Here is a 24,564-nt window from a genome sequence, read left to right on the forward strand (position 1 = left end):
TATATATATATATAGCTAAAAAAATAAACATACTACAATTAAGTTTAATTTGTAAAGTATATAGGTTTGCTTACGTTCGCACAATATATAGGTTTACTTAAGTTTGTAAAAAACATTCATACTTTTCAAAATACATTGAAAGTTAGACGGATTTTATGCCTACAACTTAATATTTTTTTACATTGAAAATTAATAATAAAACTTTTAATTATGAAACTTTAAAATGATCAAAAGAAAGAATTTAGTATTTTTAAAGGAAACTTTCTCGATATTTGTTTATTTTTTTAATGGATAATAAAATCAGAGCGTTTAAATTCATATTTGAATTCTAGTTAATTTTTTGATTAGTAAAATGAAAAATTTGGTTCATACGAAAGTGCTATGTAAATTTTAAAAAAAAATTAGTTTGAAGATACAAATAAAGGCATAATGTAATAAGAGTTTCAAAAATTAAAAACCATTAAAAAAATAAAAAAAGTTAGAAATTTAAGGCTCTTAGTGGTTCCATTTAGAAAACAAATATATACGGAGAGATTCTGGCAATATGTTTACGACTTACATCATTAATTAAGAATTCTTTTAATTGTTTTTGTTCAAAACTTTTCAACTTTTCTATGAATCAAAGAAAAATGTTGTCAAAATTTAGTCTATTTTTCTCAAAATTAATGAGAATCTTTTTTTGTCAGAATCATTATTTAACAAATAGCCTATAACGAGCATGTACCTTAATTTTGTAAGTTCAAAATACACAATTTTACGATTAATTTAGATAGAAATACCTTAATTCATTCCGATACTACTCTAAGAATATTAGCATAATAAAATATTGTAGATTCTAAAACTCAGCGGCGGGACAGCTCTTGAGGACCAAGGCCTACTGTGCCCATCTCAGTTTTCTTGACCTTTGGGTTCTGGGGTGCAGGAGCAGATGTTCCTGTCAGGTGGTCAGCCGAGAGCGGAACTCCCTGTGTTTAGTTCCCAAGCATGCTTGATACTCATTTATCGACCCACTGAAGGGATGAAAGGTTGAGTCAACCATGCCCGGCCCGAGGATCGAACCAGGTACCTGTGGGACGACAGGGCGAAGCGTTACCGCTCAGCCACCGGGCGTCGTTGTTGATTCTAAAGTCATTTTAATATTTTGAAAAAGCAATTCACTTCATATTGGTTTAGGCAGCATGTAGAAAAGTACAATAAGACCAAACTTTAGAAACATGGAACTCAGAAGATTTCCTTTTGATTTATGCGAATCTTTAATTTTTTTCGAAACAATTCGATTAGTTCTTCCTATAAGTATATTTTATAGGATAATAACCTTTTTTATATTTCTCAAATATGAGTAAAAAATATGAGAGAGAAGAATTCACTTGAGTTTTTAACAATGTTCCATTTTTAACGATGCTCCATTTCTGGAACATTGACATTTGACAGGTGCTTTTTTTTACTGACTATGGTCAAGATCGCTTCTTCTATGTTTCAGTACTTAATTTCTCTCGGAGCAAAATGATATCTGCTTATAAAATGCAAAATATGGAATCTATTAATAGTTCAAAATTTTTAAAGCAAAAAAGGATTATATTGACAAGATATTTTGCGTATTCACCGGGAATATTTTTTAAACTGAATCAAGAGGAGCAAAATCATGCAATCATGATATTTTTACAAAATTACTTCTGACATTTTTTAATTATGTAAGTTAATTACATTTAACTTTAGTATTCGATTTTAAAATTTGGATTTCATTTTTTTTCCGTTTCTATTTGCACTTGACTCTAAGATTTGATTTTGCACTTCATCTTCAACAATGTAATTTAGAAAAAAATATTCAACACACACGGAATAAAATAACAAGCTATAAGTTATTTTTATTTATGTTTTCATATCATATCAAACTCTTAACAAATCAGGCTTTAACAAAAATGTGTCGAGATCTTTCAAATCTAAATTAGAAAATATTTCTTACTAGGCATATTTGTTGCATTGTTATGTATCTTTTGGAAATGGTGTAAATGAGATGTAATGAGAAAGGGGTTTGAAAATGAGACAAATAAGAAAAGGACATACATATTTTTTAATTCACTAGGTGACAAAAATCTTATTGTGGAAGTAGAGTAAATCACAAGAATCGTAAAGGAATAACTGTCGATAGCAAGAATCTATCTAATACTGTTGCTGAGAATATATTATATGTATACCTTTTGATGTTAAGTTTTAAATCTATCACTATCAAAAAATGCAAAAAAAGTATAAAAACTTCATGAAAGCCGTGCCCTTGTCAGAAGAAATTTTTTTTCAATAGTTAGAATTTCAACGAAAGGGAAAATAACTGAACATGAAAGAGTGCATATCATGCAATACTTTTTATATATTCTGTCAGAATCCATCTACTATCAGTAACCTTCTAATTCACGCCAAAAGAAGTTGGACCTAAGCACATTCAACCTTTTTTTTTCCATTCAAATATCTTTATTTAGCCTAAATACTCAATAGAATGAAACTCAACTTCTGAATTGAATGAAACTCAATAGAATGAAACGCACACAACATAACTCAATAAATCACTTGGAATCTAAAAATAGAACCCTTGAAGCCTTTAAAGTTCCAGAAATGGAATATTAGGTTTTAAACTAATATTTTGACACTAAAACTTTAAAATAAATTTTGAATTTTGTACTTTATATGAAGTGATGTCTAGTATAATTTTATGTCTTTCTTATTATATCCCTTTGAATGATTGCAAGTAATTCAGTAATGCTTGTAAGTAAGTAATTCATTGTTCTTTATTTTCGGTAAATTACTTTACGAGCTGGATAAAAACTTACAAATTATGGAAATAATATAAAATTTATAAGAAATCAAATTATTATTGAAATGAAACTGAACTAAACACAAAAACGTAAAAATACTACATAATGTACATTCTAAATGTATGAAGAATAATATTCAGATTTCAATTGGTCATTAAATTTGAACAGTACCCATGCTCTTTTTTTAGAATATTAGCATCTAAACGGTAAAAAAAATTTATAAAAAAAAACGGAAACTTGCAGAAAAGTTTATCAGAAAATTTCAGAAATATCCAATCACAAAAAAAATTAAACTATTTAAACACTTATAGTAAAGTTTAAGTATGAAAAATTGCGAATAGAATAATCATGCACCAAATTTACACTATTAAGCACCTGCCGGAAGCAGCTCACCAGAAATTGTGAATCGTATTTTAAACCCAGTTATTTTTTTCTTAAAAAAGATTTTATTCATTCATTTAGCGCATGGATATAGTTTTAATATTAATATTTAGAAATTATTTAAAAATTGAATCATTGAATACGGTTATTATTTTTGTTTTTCAAGAATATCGAAGCAGATCCAATTAAATTGTGTTCAAAATTTAGAAAAATTAAACAACACTTCTAACTTTTAGGATTACAGAAATAGAGTTTAAACATGTACAGAATGTAATAAATTATTAGTGTATTCTGGATTTATAGATACATAGGGATAATACATAGCATAAATATTATTTAACTTTAACCAAAAGAGAAATTTATTCATTCAAGTACTTTAAAAATGTGTATTTAAATGCTTCACAATCTTGCTTATTTTTAGTTTAATTTAATAGAATACTTCATACTTGTTTTGGCTGAAGTATTTGAACTGTTCAAAATCTAATTAAATGTGTAGTCAACCAATTGCATGACTAACAGAACATTTATTCCATGCCTCAAGTGCTGTGGAATAAATCTAATTAAATATTTATTCTATTAGAACGAACATAAAATGTAACATTAAGTCTTCTAATTGGGGTAAGTCGTCACTACTTACTTCAACTTTAAAGTCAGCAGAGATAAGCATTTTATTTTTATTTTTGTTTGAAAAGGTCTGAATGAAATCGGAAATTCACAAAATCCAACTTTCCTTCCGCTAAGGCAAGTTTTGTGTAGTTCATTTAGTGAATATTTAAAAACAAGGACAACATGGTTTTAATTGCTTGCTGTGCGGATAGTCTTAAATATCTAATTCAGTCAGCCATTCCTCTTGAAAATAATTTAATCTAAATTGGTTCACTGAGTTTTCTTGGAAGAAAATTCCATCCGCTTTTAAACTGATTAGCAAAATCCACGTCGATGAGCGTTCTTTTGTGTACCAAAAATTTTCAATTACCCGACTCCTTTAAGGCAAAACAACGATGTCTACCTCTTTTCGAAATTTACCTATTGAATAAGGAGTTCATTTTGGGTAGGTATTTATAAAATGGTGCTCGCTTGATTTATTGTTTGTTCTTGGGGTTAACCAAAAATTGCATTAGTGGTTCTGAAAAAAAAAATTCTTAAGGCATAGAAAAACTTATTTTAGACATTATCTCAGAAGAGTATTTGAAACTCTTTTAATTTTGTCTTAAGATAAAGATTTCTTAATATTCAAAATAAAATTTCAGAAGCTGAAGTCGAATTTCTAAATTCCATAAATTGAAAAGTTATTTTAATGGTTCGATCTGAGATCGATGGTTCTTCTTATTTTTCTAAAAGTTTCCTAAATTTATAAGCAAACGTTTTTATTAATTATGTGATTCATTGAAAAACTCTAATTTGTTTCATTTATTCGATTTATTTATTTCACACTTACGTGTTGGAATATTTTTTCGGAAATGTTTCAGAAGTTTATTTAAAATTCTTTTTAACTTTTTATAAGATATAGATTTTAAATATTTAAAATAAATTTTAGCAACTGAAATCAGGCTTTTATTTTCCATAAATTGATAAGTTATTTTAATAGTTAGATTTCAATTAGATGTTTCCTCTTATTATCCAAAAAATTCCATAAATTTCATAAAATTTTATAAATTTCATGCAATTTAGTTGAAAACTTTAATTTGCTTCATTTATATATTTATTTACTTTTAAAATTATGATTTATAACATGCTTATCATTTTCTTTTGCGAAAATATAGACATAAAACTTAAAAAGAATAATAGAAATAGAAGTTTAGCTTAGAAATAGAGCTTTAGTTTTTTAAATGAAAAAATAATACTAATGAAGATATTTGGAAATGTTGTTTTAAAGCAGTTAAAACTGCAGCACGTTAGTTTTCTTTGATAAATCAATCACCAAAAAGAGGGTATATTAATGTTTATTTGTGAGAAAAAAGTATAGCATTATTGATCAAATTAGTATTTACAATTTTCCCTTAAGAATAAATAAGTTATATTTATTATCATTTATTACTATTATTATCATTATTATTATTATTATTATTATAGTGAACAACCTATTATCATATACTTGTAAACTAATATTTATTATAATTTATTACGCGGTATATTTTATAAAAATTGCTAATTGATTTTACCTAATTCTACTTAACAATTACTTACACATTAACTTACTAAAATAATTGCTCATAGTTACCGAAATTTAGAAAACATTTTGACTAGTTAGAGCGCATAAATTTAAACTAAAGCTTTAAGTAAAATTGTAAGACAACTAATAATAGTTTTCTGTTCATTACAAAGCAGAATTTATTCTAATTTTATTGCACAAAAAATAAATGTTAACTTCTTTATTAAAGTAAATAAACTAATCAGCAACGATCTTAATCACTCTGTTAATCCAATCGGACTGAACAGAAGCTAATAAATTTAAATTTTTGTAACAAAAGGAAAAATACAGGTTGAACACGAAAAAATATATCGTAGAGCTGAGTAGCATTATTAAATCATAGGATTAGACTTAGCTCGTTTAAGTATGTATGACATGTTATTCAGACCTTCTACTAATGAACTACTTACGATTGTGTAAAAATTCAACTTTAAAATCTATCAAATGAATTAAAGTAGCCTTAATAAATTTACATTTACAAGTATGTTCAAAGACGCAGTCCTAAATTATATTTACAGTTAGTGCTGTTATTAAAAAAGTTTTGCTGTTGTATTTTTACTTAAAGCAAACTAAACACGCACAGGTTTTTTAAGTATTTTAAAACAAAAAAGCGCGTTATTATACTTCAATAAGTATTCCTCCTGTATCTGGGGGATTTCACGGTTTTGCACCCCGTGTATTGCTTGAAATTACTATATCAAAAAATATTTGTAAATGCGTATCGATTCCTGAAATATCTTAATATCAAATATGTAAAGGTAAAATTATATTTATTCTTATTCAGAAAAATACTGAAACCTTAAAAGAAGTCTGATAGTCTTTTTGATTGTCTTTTTGTGTGTATGTATATATATATATATGTATATATATATATATATATGTAAAGGNTTATCGATAAAAAAAGGTTTTTTGATATTTGGGGGGGGGATAAAATTTACTATTTATTTTTGTAAATATACAGTAGACTATATGCAATGTTTGTTTCTTCAATTGCTAAATGTAAATGATACAAAAGACATCTTAAAGCTGAATGTACTATAACTATAGCGTCTGCACAAATTTTGCAAATAAAGAGGGAAAAAATCAAAAAATGTGTCTGCATAACAGAATTATGGTTGCTGAACAGCATCAAGTTAAAATGCATATATGTCGTTAAAAATGCTCTAATTACAGCTTGTACAATAATCTGATTAATTTTTAACTTAAAATTACTTTCTTTACTAAATAAAAGTAATGTAATTCGCTAAAGATACAAAGCATACAATTAGCATTTTGATAATAAATCCATCAAAAGAAGACTTGTTGTATATGTTTAACGATATTTTTGATAAAAGAAAAAAAAATTAAGCTTTCTAGAATCTAATGCTTACTTTACATCGTCCACTCTTATTTTATTTTGACTTGGCTGAGGAAGATAAATGACTTTTAAGAATCCAGTTCTCAAAGCTGAAGGAGCTGATACATGCTGAATGATAGATACGATAGTAAATAGCTAGAACTGTCTTGATTCCAGAAATTTCCATTCTTGAGGAAGGCCCTCGAGAAAAGTAATGAAAACCGTTTTGGAAAAGAGAAAGCTGACTTAATGAAATCAGGTTTATTGCTCTGGAAGATCTTAGTGTGGGTTGGTGTGTATTTGAAAGAAGAAAAGTTTTATGAAACTAAATGCAGCTTGTTGCATTAGTGCAAAATAAGACACGGATATTGATTTCCTTTTCAGTAGTAAGATGATAATTTTGGCCTAGTTAAAATCCTGTTTTTAAATAAGTCAAATCTGCGTATTAATCTTGACTCGTAGATTGCTTGTTATTGCAAAGTTGGTTAATTTAGGTTAAATAAAAATTATACCTGAAAACTGAAATTGCGATTTAATTTATTTTGAAAACAGGAGTGTAAACATCAAGTTATTTCAATAAGTAAGAAAATCTAGTTATTTTATTGGTTTATTAATCATTAATATCAGGATTATAATTTTTTAATTGGCCTGTTAAAATTAGAAACGAAACAATCTTAGAAGGAAACGTAACTACAATTGAAAATTGAATGAATAAGACGAAATAGAAATGAACGAGATTATATTAAGAACGCTAAAAGAAAAATTAACGCATGTTACTGCTTCGTGCGTGCCTGATGGCAGGTGAAAAAGGGGAAGATCAAAAATGACTGGGAGAGAAAAATGATGGTCGATTTTAAGAGAGCAAATTTTTAAAGATTAGAAAAAACCAAATTCCAAGCTAAATACCGAGAGGGGGGCAGGGTGATGTAGGCTGACTACCTTTAACGCTAAACAACGTAAAGAGCCTAAACAAGTAATCAAGGTTGAACTAAGCTTAAATTAATAGTAATTAAATATACTTTCCTCTTATTAATAAATAGTTTTCTGAGGTTTTTGCTCTAGATCTATGCCAAATTGGCTATTATTTATGAAAAAAAGTAATAGATTTATTTACAGCTACAAAATAAGTAAATAAACATTTATAAGAAAATCATCCAAAATAGGCAAAATTATTGTTTATCTTTAGAGAGATTTTTGCTAACCGAACAAAGTTTATGCTTTTATGAATTTATTGTTCACTTCCCATAGACCTCTTTTATTCTATTTTGACTTGACTGAAGAAGATAAATGACTTTTAAGAATCCAGTACTCAAAGCTGAGCAAGCAGATACATGTTGAATGGTAGATACCATAGTAAACAGCTAGAACTATCTTTTCGCGATTCTAGAAATTTCCATTCTTGAGGAAGGCCCTCGAGAAAAGTAATGAAAGATGTTTTCGAAAAGAGATGCTGACTTAATGAAATCAGGTTTATTACTCCGAAAGATCTTGGTGTACGTTGGTGTATATTTGAAAGAAGAAAAGTTTCACCCAACTAAATGCAGCTTGTTACATAAATGCAACTAAAGCGGATATTGATTTTCTTTTTCGTAATAAGAGGATACTTTTGGCCTAGTTAAAATCGTGTTGTTGCAAAATTTGGAAGATATTTTGCAAACGTGTTGAAAAAGAATTGGTTTTTTAAGTCATCTTTTTTGAGACTGTTCCTAGAAGATAAGAAAGAAAATAAATCGCTAGGAAATATGCAATAAGTTATGGATTTGCTTCCTGACCTATTTATCAAGTAGTGGGAGGGAAAAATATTACGGCGAAAGAATGAAAAAAAAATCAATATTGACTTGCCAATATTGTTTGACATGCAATAATATAGACTTAACACACATCCGGAAGTCTTAGAAATAGTAACTGCAACTATTTCGTTTTAATTTTTCATACAAATTTGAAAATCCAGTGATATGACGTGACTTTTTAAAGAACTATTAATCAAAGAAAAAGAGCTACAGCGCAATTTTAAAATTATATGTAATTTTTGTTTTTTTACAAATATTAAAGTATGCAATATGGCGGAAAATAAAGTATTTCACATCGACTTTGAATAGATGCAAAAATCTTCATTGCATAACAGTTAGTACGAAAACTTGACAATTATTAGACAATGTAAAGAACAGGGCACCACTGTTTCAAAATATTATTTTGTGTTCATGTAAGTTTCTTAGTCTTAATATGATTATTTCTATCGATTTTACTACCGGAAAGTTCACAGTCTTACCAGTGGTCACGGGTTCAAATCCCGCTCAGGGTATAGTTTTTTTTTCCTCTCTGTGTGTTGTTCTCTGTTGTACGATGTGTCAATGTGACCCACCCTATGTATGGGTATTTTCGGCAGTGTGGCGTGGGTAATGTTGCTCGCCTCCGTGACTTATGTTCAAAGGCGTGCCCACTGGGTAACGTTAAATGAGCAACGCTCCCAGCATCTTCAGAGGTGAAGAACGAAAGTACAGTGCCTGCAGAAAAAAAAGTTCTTAGTCTTATTAAAAAATACTTTATTGGTTCATTTGGTTAAGGTGTTACCCATTCCGTTGCTGGAGAGCTTGAAGTCGTGAGTTCGATCCTAACAACCGACTATATTACCATCGCGTATGAGAAAAGAATAACGTTAAAGCTATAGTGACTAAAAATCTTATCTTTGGTTGACTCGAGAAAGCTTTGATAGAAACTTGCTAGTTTAGGTACTGTCAATGTCGCCTTACAGGTGTTTAAATTAAGCAATTTTTACCATGGCCATTAAAATATACAGGCCTGAAAAATGGGACTATGTATCAAGCTTTGGTTGGATGGGGGGTGTAATCTTATTAAGTGAATTATTACTTTTCCTACTTTTATTGCATGTTAGATGGTTTGCAATGCAATATCAGAATCCAACGTTGTTCTTTAAATGAAAAATTTCAATGTTAAAAACTTTGCTACATAATCAGCATAAGCTCCTTCATTGTTTCGATTTTTTTTCTCTCAAAAATGATACAATGCTCCTACAAGAAGTTAACTGATATCATTGACAATGCTTTGGATAAATATTTGCGGCGTTATTAATGGGTAAATATCTCACATATATCTGTAAATGAGGAAAAAAAAGCAGTTGAAGGCATTATTTTAGTGGTTATAAAAAATAAAAATGTGTGACAACAGCATTTCATCAAAATATTAACCGATATTTGCCAAATTTTACACGATAACTATCAACAAAAGCAAGGTAAATTTCACGATATGGAAAATTTCACAATATTCTAATAGCTTTGACTATACTTTTTTTAGTGCCTAGTTCAAAACTGCAAGTGTTAAATTTGTTTAAGGGTTAAAATTTTAATGTTTTAAAATGGGACTAATATTAATTATCGGTGCTTTCTTATATATTTAATGTATGTTATATATTTGTTTAATGTATGCATATTTATTTTATAAATATTTTTAATATGTGTTATGCTTTTAATATATGTTATAAAGCAATAATGATGAAATTGAATTGAAATGTGTTCTCGTTTGCTATATTTTATCAATGTTCAGGCTATATTCTGGTTTCTACAAATCATGTCCATAAATTAAGTCATTCGCTAGATTATAAATAAACATTAAAAAAAAAACCACGCTTATTAGAATTATACATCTAACATGAAAGTAGAGTTTGAAAAGAGGTTATAAAAGTTTAATGCTTTATCACAACACGAATCCAGAAAATTGAAAATCTTTATGTCTAACACAATTATATTTCCTCCTGAAACATGATTACGTAAAAGGACTTAATCTAAAAATCATTTCAGACATTTATCCCATGTAATATTACTTCTCCATGGGAATTTTACATTCTAACACCCTGTGTGTGAAAGAAATTCCTAGCTTTTAGAGTAAGTTTACAGATTCGGCTATACAAAGAAAGATGAAAAACTTGTAACGATTCATATCGCCACTCCCAGAGCTGTCAAATTTCTCTCTCCGTTTATTTGGAGAAAAGGCGACAGGGCGTGAAAAATTTCTTGACATGTCTCCGGACATTTCTATTGAAACATCCACTCTGATGAAATAGAAAAGAGTGAAAAGGAAAGCAAAAGCTGAAATACATGCTGAATAGAAGCTTAATATGTTATGAAATATACATGGAAAAGAGATATCTTGTTGCATTAGGATGGTACGACCACTGACAAAGATATGTCTTCTGTTTACACGCATAAATTTTGGTTCAAAAATGGAAACATTCTGAACCAAATGACTCAAAACAAACTACGCCCGCAATTTTTCGGCTAACCATTATAAAGTAAATCAGAAGTATAAATAGTTCCATACACCATAACTTTGAAAAGTTTTTTTGTGATAATATATGAGTTTCTCGTATTATCTATTTGATAAAAATCTGTATTGGGTCTAATTAACTAAATTAATTTTAAGAAAATGTCTCCAGGAATTAAGTTTTTCTTTTGAAACATCCACCTGATGAAATTGAAAATAGGGAAGCAAATTGCAAAAGCTGAAATTGTAGCTGAATAGAAGTTTAATATGTGAAAATATATGCGTGGAAGAGAAATATCTTGTTGAATTAGGATGGTATGACCTCTGACAAAGATATGTCTTATGTTTGCATGCATAAATTTAGTTACCGAATGGAAACATGATGATGACGACTCAAAACAAACTACGCCCTAAGAATATTATAACTAGCCATTATAAAATAAATCAGAAAATAAATAATTTCATAAACCGTTTCTTACAAGGGAAACTAGGAAGTGTGACTCGCCAATTTTGAAATAAACTAGTGGGATGTTATGCCTTATGAGGAATAATTTTAGGGGGCAGCATTCGTTTCGGCCCATAGAACATCCCGTGAGAGATAAAAAAATAATTCAATATATAGAAAAATCGGTATTTTATTACTTCAATGCAGACTATTAGTTATTGTAATTATCTCATACTCCAATTAATTTGCAATTAATTAGTTAATTAATTAATTAGAAAATTAATTAATTATTAATTAATTAATTGATTTGCAATTACGTTCTCCAATTAATTCGGAAGATTTTTTGAAAAAAAAAATTGAAAAATTTGATGTCAAATTTTTTTTTAAAATTAACTTTACAGGTTTTTCTGAAAAACTACAGCTACATAAAATTTTCGAAATAATTTTGACAATAAATATTCATTATATAGTACGTGAAAGTACCACAAAATTAATTGGAGTATGAGATAATTACAATAACTAATAGTCTGCATTGAAGTAATAAAAGAACGATTTTTCTATATATTGAATTATTTTTGATCTCTCACAGGACCCTCTATGAGCCGAAACGAGTGTTGCCCCCTAAAATAATTCCTCATAAGGCATACATCCCACTAGTTTATTTCAAAACTGGCGAGTCACACTTCCCTAGTTTCCCTTGTTAGAGTTAATTTATGAATTTTTTCATAACGTTTATTTAATAAATATCTATATTACGTTAAACTAATTGAAATTAATTAAAAAAAATTGGCTTCTCGAAAAATAATTTTATATTGAAACGATCACTCAGATGAAATGTACTGTCTAAAATTTTTAATAAAATTACTTTAAAAAGTATTGGCAGTCAGGGTGCAGGAACATTTTATCGTGAAATCCCTTTTTACCAGAACATGCTACGGAGCAAAAAATTTAACATATCATTATTTTCGCAGAAATAATTAACCTAAATACACTCTACACTATCTTGCTAAATCTTGAGATAATTTGTTGAATTAGTATAGTACGAACGTTGCCAAAGGTATTTCTTATATTTCCAAGTATAAATTTCATTTCAAAATTAAAAAAAAACTAAAATAAAAAAATTCTTGACCTTCCATCATTAAATAAGTCAAAAGTTAAATTGCTTCTTATAACGTAAGTAGCATAGTAAGTATATTTTTTGATAATTTAGGAGTGTTTTAAAATATTTGAATCATAAAAACATGAATTCAGTTAAATTTTTCACACTTAATTAAGAAAATTCTTAGAAATCTATTGCTGAATTATTGGTTTCATAATGAAACACCTGCCATGATAAAAATAGGAAACAGGGAAAATGAGAACAGAATTTGAAATTGTCACTGAATAGAAGCTTGTTTTGTGATGAGAATATAAAAAATAAATATCTTGTTTAATTTAGGATGGTGCGACTATTGATGAAGATATGTTTTTGGTTTGCCCGCATAAATTTGAGATGAATATATGAATTCAGTTGAAATATTTATACTTAGTTAAAAAAGTTCCAAAAATGTTTATTGAATTGATGGTTTTATAATTAAACATTTTTTTTAAAATTTCCAATTCCCATCTGTGCTAACATTTCGTTAATCCAGGCATTTACAGAGCAGATTTTCATGCAACTCTTTCAGGTGCACCGTATTAGGTGGGACAACGTTGCTCCGACAGTAAGGACAGATATAAAAGAACATCCATGCTTTGTCCGGAATTCCAACCCACGACCTTTCTGATGCAAGGCCAATTCTCTGACCCCTACACAGTCAAGTCGGCTTGCAATAAAATATCTACTGTGATAAAATAAAAAATGAGAACAATAGTTAAAATCGTCGTTGAATAAAAAATTGACGTTGAATTTGTCACTTGTTTTGGGATGAGCATGTGAAAAAGAGGTAGCTTGTTTATTTAGAATGGTGCGACTATTGACAAAGATATGTTTTTGGTTAGCACACATAAATTTTAATCCGTTTAGTTAATCCATTGGGAAAATAATGAGAAATAAAATAATTCCAGAAACCGTAAATATCTCAATGAGTTATTTATTTTTCATTATTCATGAGTTATTTACGTTATTAAAATTTGTATTAAAATAAAAAAAATTCAAACTTAATAAAAATCATCAAGTATATGTTTTCTGCTATGACTCAAATATATATGCTTTATGTTTATGCGTATGAAGTTTGGTTCAATCCAAAAACGTCCTATATCAAGTAACTTAAAACAAATTATACACCATGAATTTCACGACTAAATACTAAATGTTAATCAGAAATAAAAACCTTATCAATAAAAATAATTTCATGCATACATTCTTAATAAATAAAAATAAGTTTAGAAGCGTAAGTTGTATCAGGTGTTTTTTGGTTATTCAAGAGTTTTTTAGCTATTTATATGGTAATAATATTGCAAATATTTATATTTAGTATTCCATAAATAATTCTTCAAAAATAGCTTCTCTACGATTATTTATAAACTAATAAAACAAAATGTAATTCACCAAAAAAAGTTTAACTTGACCTTTTTGCACTTAATGCAACTATTGTGTTTTTTATATTTCTCTTTCTGGTTTAAGGACAATTTTTTTGTTTCAACTGTCATAACAAAGCTGCTTTTTTGTAAACTAAGTTTTCTTTTATTCATTTGGATTAGTGCTCATTTACTAAGGCACTAATCTTTTTTTTTCTCAAAACAAAATCACTTTAGATTAGAGGAATAAGTAGATTATTTATTCCCTTTTTTTAAATTTTTAATTTTTTAGATCTGGTTACTTATTTATTTATTATTCATTAAAAAAAACTGGAAAATATTTAAACAAAGCATTATATTCATTTACTTATAAAAAAAGGGATTATATTGGGGAATTTAGGAACACAAACATAGATTAAAAAAGTATATAAAAACATTTTTATGATATTCTTTTTTTATAGAATATCACATAAAGCCAAAAAGAATATTTTTTTATCACAAAATTGAAACAGATAAAAAAGAGTTGAATTAGATTACTTCTCACTTTAGCTTTCAAAACAATAACTAATTTTTATTAAACTAATATTTACAATTTCTTCAAATAAAAATTTCCGAAATATTAGTTTTATGAATCTTATATCCAGATCAACGAATATAGTTAAAATTAGCATAGCTGATATGGCTCGTGTTCATTACATACATAAACACATGTTCAAAACACAATTCAAACATGTTCAAAACATATTCAATATGCATTGAAAAAATCAATTAATTGATTCGTCTTAAATTTTTAAAAAATGTAATTAGTTAAGCTGCCATGTTAATAAATGCAATTGATCTAGCATCATTCGAAGAAACAACTAAATTTTATAAAATCTAATTTATTGACGATGGATATAATATTGAAAATCATTAATCAAGACATAATTGGTGAAAATATTTCACTTTCAAAAGAACGAAATAAAGAAGGGGTGGAGTTCTCTCTCTAGCAGTTCCATAGAATAATATCAATGGCGGGCTTCACGGAACATGTAGCAATTTACATAATTATGTCATTCTTCTTTGGAAGACTGCAGCCAATTTAATCAAAGATTGCACCCTTTTAAGGCACTAAGAAAGGTACATTGAAGTAAGGTACTTCGGGTATGGAAGTAGGTTTTAATGCAAAAGAATACAGAGTGATATATTGACGGAAAGACAAATAGATATTATTAAGGGGTGTATAACACAGAAGGTATCAGTACACCCCTGAATATTTATTAAACTAATTGATGGAATAATAATCTAAAAGCTCCTTTCACATCAATCACATCTGACAAATGATTTAAGATTTTTATTCCCTTAAAGTCAAGAAGATGCAGCAATATTAATTAAAATATGAATGAATGATGTTGATTTTTTAATTTTTATTTATTTGCATAAAATATTTAAATTTTTATTTTTTTAAATCCATGATTTTATTGTTAATAGAATCAAAAAATCAAAGATGGATAATATAAATTAGTTGGAATTTCTAACGTTTTATGCGTTTAATTTAATATTAATTTTTTCGTATAAATATTTTAATATATTTTTGGCATAAATATTTTGATCTAAGTGCTTTATTTGCTGACTCACCATTTAAAAAATTCAATTTGCATTTAAAAAATTTAGAATAAAAAAACTATATCATAATGATAACTGTTTGTTGTTTTAAGACTTTTGATATAATGTAATTTTTAAATGCAGTCTATACATTAATTTAAATCAGATGATGCCATAAATGTTTTGATAGGTTAAAAAATTTCATTTCTATGTCTTTTGATCTATATTATTGCCTGGTAAAAGACCGTTATAGTTTGTGGACAATTTAAATTTTAAATAAAAACTTTTAAAAAAAAAATAAGCAAAGAAAACCATCAGGAGTGGCCGGTTATTGACAAAAGGGTATGTTAAATATTCGCAAAAACCACAAAAACCAAAAGCAGGATGGCAAACAGTGCGCAATGTAATCAGCATTGCGCACTGCCTAATTTTATTTCCCTCTCTGTAAAAGAAAATGTTCCTCAAAATTGATCAAAAATTTGTCAAAATAGCTCCAAAATAAAAAAATTACCGAATTAGAAACAGCATTCAAAATTGAAACTGCATGCACATTTTTAGCAAAAAGCATGCGAAGGTAGAAATGTGAGAGAGATGTTCGTTTGCTGCCTACAGGATTTAGACTAATTACCTCCAGGTTTGTAGTAGGATTCTCTAACCACTATAGTTGTACATCCCAGCCCAGGATGAGATAGCGACAGCAGTGACATATATCATGACACACTAGTTTCGATTTCAATGGCACTATCAAGGTTTCACAACAATGGTTTCGATAGTTACAATTCGGAAAATATGGTCTCAATAGCTTAGTTAGGAGATCAGTATTTTTAATTTCAGTTTTTGCTTAGTTTGCTCAATTTTATAAGAGAATGAAATGTTTGTCATGATGTATCATTGTGGAGGCCATTACGTAAAGCTTCTTTACTCTCTCTGGATTGGGGTGTAAACTATATTGCTTAAAATATTTTATTACAAACCTGGAACTCCGTGGATTAAAACCTGCCGGCATTGAATGAACATCTGATAGAGATGTGAGCATTTCTCCCTCCGCATGCATTTTCCACAAATATGAATATATGCTGCATATGGAATTGTTAAATTTGAATATTAGTTGTGCCCATTTTTAGAATGCATAAAAGCTGGTACATATCTATCTGTAGTTGGTTCTGGAACCTGCAATTCCTATACATATTGGTCTCTTTATAATGCGTCCTCGTATTACTTTTACGAAGAATACATGTAAGCATTCATGACTTAGTAGGACACGCGGCAAATGTATATCATCTATATATGCTAATGCTTCTCCGGGTTCTTGTCTGCAATTTTTTCCACAACTATCTATATTCTTCTGTTTAGGCATGGGGCAGTCTGTCATTATCCGTATCATGATTAATTAGTTTTTGAAATTAGAAAGATTCTAAAATGTTTGATTAAAATGATTGAAGAGAAGTTTGTACTCTTCATGATCTATCAAAGCAAAATAAAATATGATATCATAGACATAAAAAAGTCAGTAAATTTTGTGTAAATAAACATACAAAATTTTTGTAAATCAAAATGGAGAAGCTTCATGGCTCCATGAATTAAAGTGTCACTAGAGAAAAAAAGTGATACTTTTTTCATTTAAATGTAAGAATGATTGATATTATTGTGTAACAATATTAAATAACAGCATTCATGAAAAATTGCTGTTTCAAAACAAATACCTACATCTATTTTATAATCAACTTATCTAAGACAAGTTTATTACGCAGGGAAATCATCGTAAAATAATGATTTAAACAAATTGTGCCTTTACTATCCGAAACCATGCCCCATATTATATTTAATAATTAAATAAAAAAAATAATTTTATCAACAAAAGGATTGGAAGAAGGGAAACTGAATTGAAAACTGAATTAAGTTTTACTTAATCTGTATCAAAAATTGAATGTTTGCACAATAGTATTAAAAGGGAAAAACGACATTTTTTCGTTCATTTTATCTGGAACAAATTTAAATCTTAGAAAAAAAATCATCCTTTTTTCAAAACAAATCTATATCAAATGTACTCTTTCAGCATGAGTTGTTTCGTCCATATATTGACCTAAAATCTTGATTCTGAGTTATATCAGACACTGAAACTCAAAATATAGATACCAAAACGCAGAGAAAAAAAAGAAAACCGATAAAATACAGATATGTGCAGAATTTTGCGACGTCTTCCAAACGTGGAATGTCTTTTTACCTCGAAGAAAAAAAAAATTCTTACCCTAAAAAAAGGAACGTCTTTCTTCAAAATATTTTGGAATTTAGGAAGAAAAACACGATAAAGTTTTTACGTGAGTTAGAATTTATATATTTTTTTCTCTTTTTTTTCCCTTCTTTTTTTTATCATATTGCAGAATTGAATGCACAAATTTATTGAGAGCATCTTCTTTTACCACACACAATTTTTATATCAAAATTTTTTGAAAATATGGTTTTATAAGTGGTGTGTATATTTATCGGTTGAATATTTTAAAACCTTAAGAATAAGTCCTTTTTCACTTCCGTCAAATTCACAGTATACTTTTGTTAAGTACTTACTGAGTCGAATTTATTTTTGTTACTTTGAAAATATTTCCGAATAAAAATATTTTATTGAATGGAAATAAAAATTTGAAGGATGTAATAATTTCATTTTACAAGCAAGAAATGAATTTTGAGTTTAAACTGATTTCAAATTTTTTGATGCCTTGGCATAAAAAATGGTTCGTTTTGAAATACTTAAGTTATAAAAGTCGAGATAGTTTTTCGATACTTATTCGTAAAAATATTTCAAGATAGAATTAAATAGTTTTTTTTAAAATTCAATGTTAAATTATTTATATGAAAGAATTTAAATGGAAATTTAAAGGAGGATTTAAAATGCAAAATGATGTAATAATCATTTTCCATAGTAATTTTTTCAAAAATAAAGCTTACATAAATATTTAAAAGTTTAAATAGTTCTTACATGACTTATCCTCGTGCAATATGATTCTACTTAGTAAAAAATTACGCAATAATTGCTCTGAATTCGGATTAAAATATTAAGAATTGTCGCTAATAATTCTGAGCTATACATAATTTTAATGTTTTTAAATAAAATGTATAACATTGTTTTTAGAGCATTGTTTGTTTATTATAAAAACAGAATAAGACTCGACAATTAAAATTTTTTCATGATATAAAATAAATATTCTCAAGGAACTGAAATGGTAAGATATAACTCGATTAAAAAACTTCATTGGTTTCATTGGCAGGTGGAAATTCAATATTCATATATTCTGAAGCCAATGTAACAAAATTTCATCCAGTATAGTTTGCTTCAAAAATATATAGATTGCAAATAACAGTTGACATATTTCAAGCACTCAAAAATAGGCTCCCATTTTCAAGACTTGTCAAACGTGAATGGAAAGAAACAAAAATGGTCAAAAATCCCTTCTAATTTGAACATAGTTATTTAGAATATAATTAAATATATAATTTTATTTCGTTTATTATTCATTTAAGGTAAAGGAGGTCTTTTGAAGCGCATAAAGAGAAGCAGTAACAAAGAACGTGCATTCCTTATACATTAAAAGTAGAGGCTAATACCATATGGCACTGCCACAGGAAGAGTCCAAATATTAAATCGAATTAATTGTTTCAGATATTAAAAATATTGACAATATAAGTATCAATGTCGTATAAATCAATTAGAATAAAAAATAAGAAATCACCAGCAAATTAAGAATAAGAATTAAGCAAACTGAAAGTGACTGTAAAATTTGAATGCATTATATAAATTAAAAGTTACCTTAGATTGAATATTCTTTAATTGCTAAAGCAATTTCCCGTTCATTTATTATCAGAATGCTACTTTTGATTTTATATCACATTACATCACTGTCTACCTAAATGATTTTTGAATAAAAATTTGCATTGTCACTATTGTTTGAATTAGATAAATGAAAATTCGAAATGAATTATGAGTATTCTTATTCTCTGACAACTATTGGAATTTATTTTAATGATAATTTTCATCATTATTTCGTAACGTTCGAAATGATAATGTTCGTTATTATTCATTTTTACTTACAAAACATAATTTTACAAAAAATAAAAACTTTTTCCATTAGTCACTGTTTTTACATAGTGTAAAGCCGTATTGCTTTAAAATAGAACTCTATAATCTCTCACGCATCATAAGAGAAATCTTGCTGTCAAAACAAGTAAATTCTTTGATAAAAGAGGAATGTTATCATCCATATGAGAAACGAAAACAACCAACCATAACAGGAATTGAAGTGAAAAAAAGCATAACGGGAATTTTGAATTTTAGCAGGAATTTCAAAACTTCTCTCTCCTCTCAACCAGTGATTTCTGCAAGAAAAACATCTTAAATTCTTAAAAAAACAAGGATTAGAGCGAACTACTGATATTTTTATAGATAGAAGTACTTTAGAAAATGCGATATGTAAAAAAAAAAATACTGTATGCTGAAGAATACGAGGAAAACAAAAGTGCATTGTGAATGGAATAAAATTCATCGAAAAAAACGTTTTCCTCCTAACAAAATGCAACTCTTGAGTAAGCCTTGGAATAAAATAAATTGTATGTAGAATAAGACTTCTTAAAAGTTTCTGGTAATTTATTTTTGTTATAGAACTAAAAAGTAATTAGTTTAGAAATAGTATTTTTGTACTATGCAACAGTAATTATAAATTGTTTGACCCACATTTTTTTTATTTATAAATTATTCTTTGAAATTTAATTTCATTGACGATCCACAGAAATTTGCATGTACTATCTCCAAAAAATTCAAATATACACCAGATATGGATCTTGAACCTATTCTTTAACTAAAAAAATTATTGAAAATAATCATAATAATTTAGGCACCATTAATGAAAATGATGACTCAATTAGTAATCCATACGATGATTTATCACGTAAAGATGAATAGAAAAATTAATGAAAGAGAAAAACATCATAAAATTTATCAAAACTAAAGGAATACAGAGGATTGGACTTTTCAGGAGAATGAAACAAACACACATGACTAAGAATATCATGAAAATGAGATTATATAAGAGTAGGGAATAGGGAAGATCAAAGCTAATATGGCTGGATCAGGTTGAGGAAGACCTGAAAAACTGAGAACAAAAAACTGGATAAAGAAGTCTGCGGAGAAAGTGACGTGGAACTCTGTAGTACAGAAAGCCAGAGATCACCAAAGGGCTGCAAAGCAGGAAGAGAAGATGAAAGCCAACTGGTATCAGTAGGCTTTCTTCTATATTATATTATTACACTATATTATGTGATCCGACTGTGCTCCCACAGTAAGAAGAAAAAATAGTACAGAGATAGAAGAAGGAGAGAATATCCTTGTCTCTGACCGAGATTCTATCCCGAGATCTTTCTGGCAAGAAGTCAGCTCCCTTACCCCCATACAGTCCGGTTGGTCCTATAGATATTATTCCCCCTTTTTTCATATTTTTAGTAGTACGGTGAAATTGGAAATTGCACGTATATATTTTTTCCTTTCTGATATCGAAGCACTATTTTGACAAAGTTTAGCCATATCTGGTACATCAATTATAAAATAGTCAAAAGTAGCTCAAAGTTTTTTTTTTTAAATTCTCTTACTGATTGTGCAGAAAATGATGTGCAGTACTTTGAAATAATTATATGTTTAGTAGAAAAAAGAAAGACACATAAGGCTTTGTCAAACAGCTTCCTTATATGTCTAGAGTATCCCCTCTCGAGATTACCTATAGAGTATCCCCTCTCGTCTAGAGTATCCCCTATTAGATGAAAAAGTATAGCTGATGATCATTTGTCGTCTTGTCAAGTGTTCCAGCGGCACAGACATAGGTTATTTATAGGTTCGATCTCATGGAAAATAGCTCATAGAAAGCAAATAGATAGAAAATAGCTCATAGATTCGATCCCGGTGGTTGCCTAAACAGTAGACTACTTTACGTTCTAAGTGAGATCTGTCGTGGCTGAATGTTTTATCATTGGTGTGCTATAAAACATTTAGAGAACAATTGCTCAGATGTCAATTATGTCGTTTGAATTGTATAAAAATTATGTTATGTTAAAATTATAGTCGTGGTGCTTAAAAGTTTTATTATGCTTGGATGTTGTTGTTGTTATATCCTTTTAGTTATTCTTTTTCCTTAACAACCAGTAACCATGTTAAAAAAGTTATATTTTGTTCGGAATTTTGAATGGAGACACGGAGAAAAATTTCTAGAGATGTCTTAGCTTAAACTTCCTACAATAATTTTATTTTGTTATAATGAGCTAACTTTATTATTTTGAACAGTGTTGAATGTCTTATCTAACTTTCAAAATTCCTCATTTGGCTTGGCATAAATTTTTTCAAATCTTCAGTTTTAAAAACACAGTGATAAAAATCCAACTCTTTCAAAGTGAAATGGTCTGCTTAGCTTCTTAATCTCTGTTAGATTTAGTGTTACTTAAGCGTTTTTTTAAATTGAATTTCTTAGTTTAAGCATTTCAAAGGCAGAAATAAATGCATTTCCTGCGTTTTTAAAAAAAACACTCATTTTATCGAACAAACACATGCCTGATGCTTTTAAAAATATTTTTAAAATTCCAAAATGTATAAAAAAATATCTTTTTAGAATATTTGCAATAAATTTTGCAAAGACAGGCTACCATTAAGGCGACATTTCAATAATTCATAAACAACTCTAGTATTACTGCTTTAAAATTTAAATTTAAAACTCATAACTTTCATTGAAAATGAGGAAAAAATATAGTTTAAAATTTTTTATAGTTATGTATATAGTTTTTTTACCTATACTTTTAACGGGCTACGTAGGAAGAAATGCAAGGGGAAAAAACAAATTAAACTTTTTCAGAAATAAAATAGTGCAGAGTTTTAAGGTCGAATAAATTTTCTTTATTTTTAGAACTGATAATATAAATAAAAAAAAACCTTTACTACTAAGTTTCCTTAGAAAAAAAAGTAGTTACAGCAACTATAAAATGCATGGCTTTAAAAGAAATTAATGAAAGTCTTAAAAGTGAATTTATAGGAGTAATTCAAAAACTCTTTCTTGGATAAAAGTAGAAAAATTCTAAGTAAACAACCCTTTTAATAACTATTTTTCTTTGAATTTTCACTGATAAAGCAAACAAAGATTCTTGGCAATTTTTCGAATAGTTTGTAAATTTTATTTTTTCAACTTCTTTCCTTTGTATTGGAAAAAAGAAATTTTTATGTCCTATAAAGATGAGATAAATATATTCCTATTCTTAGGAGTTCTGTGCGAGATTCCAGAGTTTTGTTTATCTCAATGCCAAGATATCAGAGAAATGAAACTTTGAGGGAGCCTATTTCTGAAGCTTGATACAGAGATATTTCTTTGAAATAAACTTTTTTTTTACTGCTTTTCTATAGATTGCTGCTTTTTGAATAAAGTAAAGGCAACTCATATATTTTAGTTTGGAAAAAAGGTTAGAAAATTTATTTATTGTGCGGTAAACATCAAGTCGTATAAAATGCATATATATAAGGTAAGCGCTTTTATATTTTTTCATTTTGAAAAACGACGATGTATTTTTACGAATTTTGAATTTCAGAAAGTATATTTTTGCTCTGATTCTTCAAGATTTGTTGACTGGAGAGTATTTCACAAAATGTATTTCGAAAAATTTCAGTGCAAGTAAACTAGCATAAGAAATTTCATTAAAGAGAAATTCGATCGGTTTTGAATTTGACCATTCTAAGAATGTTTTCCTTTAAAGTAACATTTATTTTTACGTTCTAATATCTCAATGTCCAGAAAAATCTATGTTTCAATGAATAATATATCAATTCCAAGATAGTTTGTGGTTTAACATACATTATCTTAATACCAAGATAAATTTACGTTTTAGTATACACTTCAAAAACTGTGGATCAATATCTCTTCAAATTTGGAGTTGAACAATACCATATAACATTATATTTTGTCTCTGATTCTTCAAGCCTTCTTGATTGGAGAGTATTAGTCAAAGTCAATCATTTCAAAAAACCATTAATATATATNTATATTTATACCGTATAACATTGTAATGCCAAGTTAAATATATGTTTCAATCAAACATATTACCTCGATACCAAGATAGTTTTGGTTTTAACACACATTATCCTGATGACAAGATAAATTTACATTTCAGCATACGCTGTATAAACTGTGGAGGAGTATCTCGTTGAATTTCAAGTAGAATAATTCAAAGAACTGTGTTAAGAAATCATTTATTTCAAACCACCATTTTTGGAGTGAAAATACACTGAACTTTTTACAGTGTATAATAATATCTCAAAGATAAAATAATTTATGTTTCATTAAACAATATACAATAGTGCCAAGATGCATTTATATTTCAACATACTTTAATGTCTCAATGCCAAGGAAATTTATGTTTCAACATACAACAGAAATGCATATCATTCAGCATACATATATGTGTTTTAATATGAAATATTTCTTTGTCAAGTTATCTCTGATTCTTGAAAAGTGATATTTCTTTGAAGAAAATACTTTATCCCTCTTTCTTTAGATCATTTTTTAAAGGTAAAGTTAAGGTGAAGTATCTGTTTTATTTTTGAAAAAAAAAAAAGTTTGTTTATTATGCAGTAAGAATCATGCTTGATTAAAGCACATATAAATAATGTCAGAAATTTTATTTTACTAAATGAAAATGATTTAATGTGAATTTTGAATTTGTTTAAACATGGTTTTATCCGGCTTATTTAAGATTTATCTTCTAGAAAATATAGCACAAAAGAAACATTGTGAGAAAAATATGGTAAAAACTACCAGAATGATAAAACATACCCTGTTTGTTTCTCCATGGAAATACCAGAAATCTCAGCAATTTTTACCAACAAGCTTTACTTAGGATTTCGGTAAAATTATCAAAATATGGTTTTGTAATATATGATAAAATTTGTTAATTATGGAAAAACCTGGTCATTTTATCATGATACCTTATAGTCAGGCACAATAACCATTTATTCGGTTTAATTTACTTT

General features: G+C 27.9%; 1 protein-coding gene and 1 long non-coding RNA gene across 3 annotated transcripts in view; one reads left to right on the top strand and one right to left on the bottom strand.

Moving 5' to 3' along the window:
* LOC139425683 (uncharacterized) overlaps positions 1 to 13,494 on the top strand; it is a 46,828-nt gene extending 33,334 nt beyond the window's left edge. The window contains exon 2 of the long non-coding RNA XR_011636832.1: positions 13,106 to 13,494. This is a non-coding gene — a long non-coding RNA (uncharacterized lncRNA). The remainder of the gene's footprint in view (positions 1 to 13,105) is intronic.
* Positions 1 to 24,564, bottom strand: part of LOC107436612 (zwei Ig domain protein zig-8-like) — a 466,930-nt gene that overhangs the window by 62,666 nt on the left and 379,700 nt on the right. The gene's annotated exons all lie outside the window — the stretch shown is intronic.

This window comes from Parasteatoda tepidariorum, chromosome 5 (genome assembly GCF_043381705.1).
Source record: "Parasteatoda tepidariorum isolate YZ-2023 chromosome 5, CAS_Ptep_4.0, whole genome shotgun sequence".
In the NCBI taxonomy this organism is placed as follows: domain Eukaryota; kingdom Metazoa; phylum Arthropoda; class Arachnida; order Araneae; family Theridiidae; genus Parasteatoda; species Parasteatoda tepidariorum.